This window comes from Condylostylus longicornis, unplaced genomic scaffold (genome assembly GCF_029603195.1).
Source record: "Condylostylus longicornis isolate FDR11 unplaced genomic scaffold, ASM2960319v2 ptg000010l, whole genome shotgun sequence".
Classification (NCBI taxonomy): Eukaryota; Metazoa; Arthropoda; class Insecta; order Diptera; family Dolichopodidae; genus Condylostylus; species Condylostylus longicornis.
Genome location: NW_026577979.1, coordinates 20,118,988 through 20,130,970, shown reverse-complemented (window position 1 = coordinate 20,130,970; position 11,983 = coordinate 20,118,988).

Sequence of the window (11,983 nt, the reverse complement as noted above, 5' to 3'; positions counted from 1 at the left end):
ATTAATGAGATTTCTTTACACGTCGCTTACTTTGCCTATAAATGTGTAAGATGTCGAAAATATAGAAAGTCAAAATCGAAACTTTTTAATATGTGAGTAAGCAAATTAAAATATGTAGTAAAGCAAAATTCATTTAAATTGTTCTGGTGTAATACTGAAGTGAAGTAATTGTAGAAATTTCCGATTAAATACTAATTTTATAAATCTTCAATCTTGTAAACTTTATTAATATAATCAAGTCAAAACACGACATGGTTCCTTAGTAAGCTTTTTCAAAATTTAATAATAAAATACTTCAGTTTGAATTTTTGTTATTAGGATCTATTGTTCATATTAATCCAGAATCGGAGTTTAAAATTTCAAAATTTGATGCAGTATACTGGCAGGGCTGCAAGAATTTAAAAGTAGCATTTAAAAAGACGTTTATATACAATAGTCCGAAAGTGTCAAAAAAATATATGAGAATAAAGTATAATATTCTTTTGTGAGGCATAGAATTCACATTATTTAAAAAATTTTATAATCTTTCTCATTTGCTCGTTTTACCCAGTCCTTAATTCTGATTCTTTTGAATTAAGGACTGAGTAAAACAAAAATTAGCAAAAACAACCCCAATTCTTAAAATTTCTCATGGACGCTTGCTATAAAACAAGGTCGATATGAGCAAAAAATCAATTCTAACAAAAACTTCTCAAAAGTGAAAAGAAAATTTGTTGAATTCTAATTTATTAGGTTGAACGTCTAGATGGCAGCAGAGGCAATAGTGATAGGCATTTATTGTATTTACGGCTACGCTTGCAAACTTCGTGCTTTAATTAAAAAAAATTGTTCTCTTAATTTACAACTAATATTTCAAAAAATTTTTCAGCTCTCTTTTATTTTATTATATATAGGTATGTACATATGTATACTAAATACTTAAAATTATTGGTTTAAGAAAAATCTTTCAAAGCTAGAGCATATGTCAAAAAAATACTCAGTGAATATTCTTCAATATATTTTCCTTATTAATGTTTTCATATTTTGTTTTAAAAAAAATAAAGAAATATGAAAACTGTACAGGTTATTCCATTCAAAAAATAATTTTCAACTTTAAGCACCTATAGAATACATGTACATTTAAGAACAATGTTTTTCAAGGAACATTTAGTGGAAAAAATTTCTGTAAAGAGGAAAATAACTGTACTATTGGAAAATCAATAAATAAATTTCAATTTAATTTCATTAATTTATATAATCGTATTTTTCATTTAATGTGAAAATTCATTGAATAGAAAATATTATGAAATTAAATTGAATTATTTTGGAAAATAAATTTATGAACTTAATATTATGAAAAGGACATACAGGCTGCAAATACAAAGCAAAATATAGAAAATCTATATATTCTAGGATTAATTTTATAAAGAACAAATAATTAGAAAAATATTTTAAATATAGTTTTAAACTATAGAAATGAACTCAGCTGAGTTTATCAGTAAAAAAAATATCATCTGTTGAAATTGAAACCACACAACAATTTCCAATAAAATCATTAAATTTGAAAAATATTTTGCTTTACATAGAATCAGATAAATTAGAAATGCCAGTACTATAAATTTTTACAAAAATAAATTTAAAATAAAATCAATAACCTTAGGTTAAATAGAATTTTACATTTTACAAAAAGATGCGAAAATATAATTTTTTTTTATCAATTACTCTAACACAATTGAAATATTTCGTATGATTTCGTTTAAAAAACAAAAGAATTTGTTTATTTAACAAAAATTTACCTTGAACTATACAAAACTGAAAATGGAAACTTCACGTAGAACTCAGAAGAATGAACTGCTCGCTTGACCCGTATTTGATTTTTATCTCAGAGCGTTCAGGGCTGATTCAGAAAAAGATAATTGAACATGATCAAAGCATGTTCAATTATCGAATTTCGCACACCTCATGTAGGGTGAATTCTCGTACCTTCATGTAGGGCAGCTTTACAGGTCAGCAGAAGTAACATATTAGAAAATATGTGAACAAAAAACTATTCCTTTCTTATTTGGTATATGTCTTTTCAAAATATTTCAAAATTGCAATAAATTTTTGCTGTCCTTTAAGTGAAGTCCTTTTACATTTTAATAAAGAATATTTTGTCTCGAGAAGATTTTTAAAATTAAAATAAAATTATATTTTATCCTATACCTATGAAATTATGATATCGTGTACCTACGGACGTATATTTTACATTTTAATTTGCTGAAAATAAAAAATTGAAAATTAAGGTTATTAAATCATGCTGTTCTCACCAACATGATACTTGTGGATAAACGTTAGACTTTCACATTTTTTTAATAGCCAAATCAAGGTTTGTGACCCTATAATTTTAATTTGAAGCAATGTGAAGGAAAAAAATTATCTAACAGACTATACTTAAAAAAATTTACAGATTTCTGGCTTGGATTATATAACAAAGAAGGCGGAATTTTTCTTTTGCCCATAACTAGGAAACTCATCCTGCTACTTTGACACTTCAAATTTAAAAGATTGTTAATTTGTATTTCAAGCATACTCACAATAATTATCACAAACAATCCTTGTATGATAAATCAAACTAACAGAAAGTTCGAAAGAGCAAATTGTTGGAAAAACTTTTCAGATATTTACATAATAATAGAAAATAATCAACAAGAGCAGAAAGGTTAAACAGTTCTGCAGCGAAAACACTAATAGACAACATCAGAAAGATTGAATTACATGCTTAACTTTTACGCTATTTTTTCGAAAATTCTCCTTAGCTTATAACTTATATTAAGTAGAAAGGGCACGCTGATGCGAAGAAATTTTTATAAAATTTTAGAAATAGCTTAATTAAAAAGTGCTCATATAAATATCGCGCAGCTTCTGTATATCGTTACTCCCATAACCTTAAAACTATAAATTCGAATATTTGTAATTTAAATTTTGCTATTCGTATGATTATTTCATTGGTCCTGCCACCGTTATAAAAATTTTCTAACCATATTGTCAAATTTTTTTCTTAAAAATATAAGTTTTTTCCAATTTTTCATGAGCCCCTCTTATCTACATAATTTTTCATAATCTAGTTTACTCAAACGAAAATAATTACCCTGATAATAATATTATGTACATACTTTGTATTTGTACAGTGAATGTAAATGCACATATGCTCAATGAATTACAGAGTATTCTATACTATTGATTGTGTATAAAATTTGACATATAATGCACAAGCATTCACACAACTTTATTATATTCGCACAATATTTGCTAGTAAGCCTCAAATAGTGTATTAGAAAATTTTTTAAATGAAAATTCATTAAGAATTTTTGAAAGTACATACTTCCATATGTATTGTTTATAATTGTTATACATAATTACATAACATTGTATACCTTAGCTTAACGATGCTATATAAAGATATCAATTGACTTCCTTTTCTATGTTTAAAATTAGAATTTATATTGAAAATTTATGTTTTAGATGCATACGAGTATAAAAATAATAAAATATTCAAAAGGATAAATCAAAAAATGAAATTTTATGAAAGTGTTATACTAAAGCATTATACAGTGGGGAGCGATCCTTTTAAGTCCATTTAGATATTTTTATTTATATTTTTTAGATTCTATAGCAACTATCTACTGTTATAGATGCATGATGTTACATTACTGTTATTTGGTATTCCTACATACCCATATTAGGTACATCAATGAAAATATTAATTATTTTCAATTTTGAGTGTTTAATCCGGTGATGTTTACATGTGAATCCTTTTAAATCTCTAAATCTAAAATAATTATGTGTTCACATTTTTGTTTTGTATTTTTTGTTTCTCTAAATTTATATTGATGTTATGTGATCTAAAAGAATATATATGATACATATCTTTTCAAAATAATTTCCTGAATTCAATCTTATACCAATTCAATTTTCAATCAGTTATTTTTTTTTGTATATCATTGTAGCACACCTTCATTATACTTATTACTTCTACGTTCATACAAATATATGCAAAATATGTACATACGTATGTACATAATTAGGGTTTTTTTATACTGATGGAATATATATTATTATGCCTCAAAAGAATTAATAATGTTAGCTAAATGTTATAGCTATTTAAATGTGATCTATTTAGTTTTATAAAAAGTAATAAATCCTTTAACAAATAGTTTTACGAGCTCCAGAATTCAATAAAATAGGGAAATGCACACAAAACTCTAACGATTTCATCTACTTTAGTATAGACTAACCACACTTCAACTGCAAAGTTGCGTTTCTGAATGACGACTCAACAACAAAGCTCAATTACAAACAACCCAATTAATTACCTCAATTACCTAACCAAGTATTCGGTATACAATAAAACATAGAATGAAAATTTCGTTTGATTTGATTAAATTTTGACTTAAGCTCGCGAATTTTATCCCATGATAAAACTGGAATGACTCACTAAACAAAATCTATATGAACATATAGCAGCTATTTGAATATCTGTTCCAATTCCCGCTCATCTAGGGTATTTGTTGCTGAAATTGCTAATTTTTTTGAGGTCTCACTTGGATGGTCGTGTGAACGGTCAAAATGGAAGATTTATATGTAACTTTATATTATTAATTATTCTTTATTCTATATAATATTATAGAAGTACGAGTAGTACTATAACAGTTAATCCTAGTAGCGCTAGACTAGAATTTTATTCTTTCAATAATGAAATTGATAACCTGTCTTCATGAAAAGCTTGGTGTTTTGCTTTTATTTTACATAAGTACGGCAACAATTTTTAATTTTTTTTTATTTTTTTTTAACTTCAAAGGTTAAAAAACTGTGCAGATATTTGGATTTTGTTGCGTATTTATGTATGTTGATTAGCTACAGTTCCAAATTTATAAACAGATTAAAATCTTAATCTGAAATATTTAAATATTTGAGTTTTGTGGATATTTTCTGTCAATAAACGGAATAATCTAGAAATTAATAGCATTTCGATGATTTTTATTAATAATTGCACGTATGCATACATGCGTGAAGTTTTGTAAATTGTGCAAGTTGTAAATACATATATACGAGTACTTAAACTCAATACATACATATTATTATACGAGTATTTAACAAATTATAAACGTTCATCTCATTGAGAAAATTTAATGATTTTTCTCACGGCATATGGATGCGTTTTAATATTGGTCCCGATTGTATGCCAGTAAAATTTCCATACCGTCAAAAATATAATAATAATATTTACATAATGTAGTTTTTTTTAAAGAAAGGTGGAATAAGATAGAAAATCAAATTATTAATAATTAAATTGAGAACTTTTCCTATCAAAAGAGTCGCTTAAATTGGAAACAATTTAATTTGCTAAGGAAGCTTTGGTCTTCTTTTTCATTTTTCATTTTATTGGTCTACGTACATACATACACATACTTCTAAACGTTAACAATATGAATAATTTTTTGAAAAATTCAAATAAAAATTAAAAAATTACAAATAAACTTACACTTCATTAGCAAAATTAAGAGATAAGGGCACGAGTAACAAATATAATTGCATATTCCTAGTCAGTACTGCCACAGCCATTTTTATATTATACTCGTAGGAGTTACGAGTGTATTATGAGTACATTATAAGAGTTTATGGTACTGAATTGTTATAAAATTATATATTGTGTATTATATTATATACATATGTATGTTTCTTCTGTTGCATAAAAATTTTTGTATTATTAATTAACCGACAATATGAAATATTAGTATACTAGAAGCATATCAAAAATCAGCTAGCTAGCTTTCGTTGTTATTTCAAATAATGCCATAGATTCTAAATATTAATGCTACATAAATTTCCACAAATATTTATTCTTCTACGTATACATATACATATAAATAATATATATACATATAAATAGTAATATAATAAGAGTAGGTAATATTCAAATACAAATTGTATTCAATATTATTTGTAAAATAAAAAAAAAAAATTTTTAAACAAAAAAAAAATATTTTACATACAATTATAAAATCACCATCACACCCCTACTTTTTAATGTAACGAACATTTAATCCAGTTTCCTTTAGTAAAACTTACTAAATTAACAGAACGCGTTTCTGTAATTTAACATGCCAAAAGATTGAAAATTTTCTAATTTGGAGAGTCTAGCTAAGGATAGTGAGGTTTATGTTTGCCCTTTCAAGGAAAAGCTACATCTCTAAATTGGTAGAATAACAAAAATGTTTATGTTTTGGTATTAAAATCAAAGTTCGTGTAATTCTAAAAAGTTGTTATTTTTTACATTTTTGACCATAACTTCGGCATTTAACAAAAGTAAAATTACGAAATTTTGATCTACTTCAACTAATTCCACAAAATATTTAATTTTATAAAATGAATGTATATAATATTGGTATGGGTATACATACAGTAAATATACATATAAATAATATTCATTTGCTTTAAAAATGTATGAATAGTTCTGTTAAAATAATCATTTATATTATGAAAACTAAAGGATTATGTGGTTTTTCAAAATTTCTATACGCAAATATACATTCATAAATTTTGCTGAGTTCCTACCAGTACGGAAATAATATTTGATCAGTTTTTAAATTGAAAATATTTGCATTTCAATATTGATGCAAAAAAAAAAGAAATAAAAAGAGACTTTCAATAAAATGTTTACCTGTCGATCCCGTCTCAATAGCATAAAAGCGATTCGCTATTGAAATTTGGCATTTCATAAAAACAAAATTTTACAAAATGCATTGAATATAAATTCAAACATATTTTTTATTAAAGCATCAGATATTCAAAAATGAAATAAAAGAAATTTGTTTATAAGAAACGATACAAAAAACCTATAAATTAATCTGTTAGGATTAACAACGAGGCAAAACTAAAGTTTACAAAACACAAACAATGTGTCATCGTAATTGCATGTGTCAATTTAAAATCGATATTTAGGAGACATATATTGATCATCGATTATTGGAATCGATGATCAATTTAGATGCGGTTTCCCGAATAGCATTTGTTATCGGGAAAGTATAATTCGAGTGTTATATAATCAAATGTTATGAAACTGTAAGTTTTACAAAATTCAACCAACTAAAATTTGACGTAACAAAATAATGTCAACTAAATCATTTTAATGTTATCAAATTTGTTTTGAAACGAAAATTGACCTTTAACAATAATTTAAAAAGTTTCACATACGCTTTACAGAAATTTTTAAATAAGTTCGAATACCGTGCCTACATTTTTTGCCACCTTTCAAGTAATCAAAATTGACAGAAAATAAAAATTCTCGTACTATATCATTCACATTAATACGTTATGTATACCACATTAATTGAGTTAATGTTAAATAAAAATTTAATAAAGCTGGGTCAAACCAATAGTTTGTAATATAGCACTTGACTTTCATTCATATCCGAATATATTTCAAAAATTGCATACATTTAGGATGAACGATTGATGCAGTCTGAAATAAACCAAAAATAAAAATAAAATAATTAAAATTTTTAATGGCATGGAACTTACCGTTAGCTTACTGCGTTTGTAGAAATTTGAAAAAAATTGCGGTTTTGCAAATATAAGGTGCCAAAAACTGAAATTTTACAAATCTTAAGAGGCGATAACTTGTGAGGGGATGCAGGTGGGAAAAATTTTTCTTCTAATGAAATGAATTATTTATTACTGTCTAAAAGCTGTTAAAATTTTAAACTTTCACAACCTGGGGTCTAGTCTACTTTAGATTTCAGATAAATTTTAACGGCCATTTTGGTTTTTTAAAGTTCAAATATAGTATGTCGCAATCGAGTAAGCCAGCCACTAAAATCTACGTTTGCGAAATTTGCATACGTAGGGAGATAGGTAAAAATTTTCTTCTAGGGAAATAAGTTTCTAATAAAGAACTATGTATAGATATAATTTCAGGCTTCTATCTTCAAGGGTATAGAAGTTTTGTAAACATGTCACGGACGGACGGACAGAATGAAACTAATAAGTCCTTTTCCTAAAAAAATTCTTTGGAAAGGTCGTTAAAAATTGTCAATACATATAAAAGTACATCTATATTATATTTTACAAGATTTTTCCAGTTCATGAACAGGTATACATATAATCTAATAAATAACAAAAACAAAAAAATGAAAATAGCAAAAGAGAATACTGGGTAGAAACATTACTCAATTGATTATACATACTGTAAAGCAAAAACAAAAAATGAAAAGCGAAAAGCGAAAGAGAATAAAAAAAGAGTAGTAATATTTTTTTTGTTTTTTTGCTTTACTACCATAAACAAAAATAAAAAGCAAAAGGAAGCGAAATATTTTAAATGAGTTAAGTAAGAGTAAAATAATTTTTTGTTGTTGTATTTAGCATGGAATGGAATTAAAAAAAATAAAACTAAAAATTGTGAGAGATATAAGAACACGAAAAACGTTACGTTACGTACTAAGGCAATTATTCTTCGTGTGCTTGCGAAATTTCAATTGAGGAAGTAGCCAAGCCAGGTCTGTATAAAGAAAAGAGGCATTGATTTTTTATTAGTTCACATTCACTTTGGTTTTAAAGTTTAGCGTGAAAGGTACTATTTCCTTTCCTTTTAATTTTGTTCGGCATCAGTTCCCCATCCGTCTTGCATATGCCATGACTATAAATAAGTCCCAAGGGCAAACTTTTGAAAAGGTTGGCCCCTATCTCCCCCAGCCGTGCTTTTCGCATGGGCAATTATACACAGCATGTTCAAGAGCCATAGACTCCAATTCTTTAAAAATTCAAGTCAAAGATACGGTTCGTCAGGGAAAAATCGATGATGGAAATATTTTAACAGATAACGTTGTTTATAAGGAAATTTTTCGTTTTTAATTGTTAACTTATTCTTAAATTGAATTTTAATCATATCTATGTAATTAACAGTGACACATATTACATCTTAAAATTTATTAAATTAAAAATATTTCCATTACTTTTATTTATCATTAATCTTCAAACCAATATGATATTTATGCATATACAAGTATATACCTGCATATGTATGCCATAATATGTACAAATTTTTCTAAACTTATTTTAAAATTGATTGCCACAATCCTGTTTTTACAACAGATAATGCTGCTTATAAGCAAACCACAGGGGCCCCTAGTACATATATAATGTGTAGATATGCACATATAGGTACCTTTAAATGAATTCAATTTTTTAAAGAAATATTGAGTAATTATTAATAATTAATCTACGTATTACATATAGTACATGTCTCTATACCATTTTTATACCCTGCACTTCGTGAAGGGTATATTAACTTTGGTATGGAGTTTGTAACTACTTGAAGGAGTCATCTGCGGTATGGACATATATATAATATTCTTGCTCAGCGTAAAATTCTGCGTTGATTTAGACATGTCCGTCCGTCCGTCCGTCCGTCCGTCCGGCCTATTTTAACTATTTGTTGCAATGAAACCATAAGCATTTTTGAAATTTTTCAAACGCAGAAAGGCAGTGGCTTGCTTCCCCTACCGCGGTATACTATAGTTAAATTTTAGAAAAACAAAATGGCCGTTCAAATTTACCGTTATCTAAAGTCCTTTTTTTCCAAATTTTTGATGTCGCTTTTCTTCTAGACCCCAGCATGTAGAAGCTTGAAATTTTAGGCACTTTTAGACATTAACAAGTAGTTCATTTCGTTAGAATAAAATTTTTTTCCATCTCCACCCCCTCTCAAGTTATGGCCTCTTGAAATTTGTAAAATTTGAGTTTTTGACACCTTATATTTCCCAAACCGCAAGCATTTTCAAATTTCTATAAACACAAGAAGCTAAAGGTAAATTCCATGACATTAAAAAATATAATTATTTTTCTTAACTCACACAATTAACCCTTAAAATCGAGCATTATGTTAACCACACTTTATATTAATTTTTGCTTTATTTCAAAGACTGCATGTATGCATCATCCTAAATATATGCAATCCTAGAAATAGTTTTGTATATGAATGAAAATAATTTTAATAGTGTGGTGGATATACATAGACTGTTTTTAAAAGCAGAACTTGTTGAAGGGAAAAGTGCTGCAATACAAACCATTGGTTTGACCCAACTTTATTATTTTTCTGTTAAAATTTTGAAAACTCTAATTGTCAAAAAAATAGTTTCTTGGTGATGTGCGTTAATTGGGTAAATAGTGTATGTACCATGGAGTTTTTAAAACAGAAATATTAATAACATTTAAATCCAAATGAAACGTGCCAGAGATTGAGCTGTAAAATAGTATAGAAGGTGAGGCATAATGCTTTGCATTTAACTGAAATCAGTTAAATTCAGACAAATATCAAAATTTCGAGTTTTTCGGATATAATGGTCATACGTTTTTATGGTGCATAACATATGTATGTACATTAATATTTTTTTATATGAAAATAATAATAAAATTTTTAATAACATAAAGTAATATCAAATATTCATAAATTAAATAATGAATGAAAATAAAATTATAAAAACGGAAATTATACGATTACATTAAAATTGCACTTTACAAAAATATTAACACGTGTAACAGGGATAAATATTAAATGGAATGGACTTGTTAACGTTCTGAGAAAGTCACATAAAAAACAGTTCATGAATTGTAGCCGAAATGTAAGTACACTATGAATTTTATCTATATAATTTTTAGGGTAAGTGTGGCAAAAACTGTGTATCTTTATAGCTAATTTTGCAAGTTAGATTTTTATTTCGTCCTTGAACAAGCTAATTCATAGACATATTTTGCAAGGTTTTGCAGAAAAGTTTCAAGCCTTTTCTAAGAGAACTATGCTGCTAAATTTTAGCATTGAAATGGACCAAGTGTTTTGTTCGATAGCATTACTTAATACCCTACATTGGTAGCTAATTAACTGAACTAACGGGAGTTTAAAGAAAACTATACTTATTTGCAGCAGTTCAACTTCTTAGATTTAACAATTATTTTAAAAGTTCTGAACTAAATATACGAATACCTGATTGAATTTTTGTGTTTAATTTATATCGATTAAAACATGTTTAAGGACTTTAAAAATCGTATTGGTGAATTCATAAAATGTTTTACTGCAGAGTATCATTTTTATCACAACCTTATTAGTATACGTGTTAAACTTTCGCTTAAAATACTATAGCTAATTTTAAAGACCTACCTGCAACAAACTCATATTACGTATTGTTGAGTATAGTGGTTCAAATGTATGTGAATAATAAAAGTATTCACTAATTCATTCGCTGTGGTAAAATTTTTGTTTGATTTGTAATTGATTGCCAAGGAGTGAAAATTGCATTTATTCATTGACCACATAGTACATGCAGTAATTTAAAATTATGGTATCATGTTGAATGAAAAAAGAAAATATCGCAATTTTGAGGTTTTTAATTAATTTCCTTTTGACTTTTTATTGATTGCATAAAATTTAACAATTTTACTCTCATATATTTACGTTTACCATAGGGAAAAATAAAAAAGAATTCACCTTTACCGTATGTCAGCAAAAGAAATATTCTTATTTTTTTTTTAATATACTGACATTATGCCTTTACGTGGATGCAAATTGCATATATGTATAATATAGTAGGTACACTTTCCTTTTTGTCTAAAGAGATCAGATTAATTTTTGTAAATAATTATATTTTTTATCTTTATGTCACGTCTTTATGTTTTATAGACCTGTTCTTTTGGCGATCATTATTTTAATTATATTTCGTTTTTTTTCTCGTTACAGTTATAGGTCAAAGAAGAGAGGTTAATGTTAATGAACTGCAAAATATAATTATATTTCATTTTAAACATATCCATATACCAGTATTTTAAGTTTTTACATAACGATAAAATGCAATGTTATATAATTTTTAATGCTTCGCTCGTATTTTCCAGATCATTTTTAACTTTATTACTTCTATAAAGTGTTGACTCTTTATAAAAATAAATAAATACAATTTTTTGATACAATGAATTT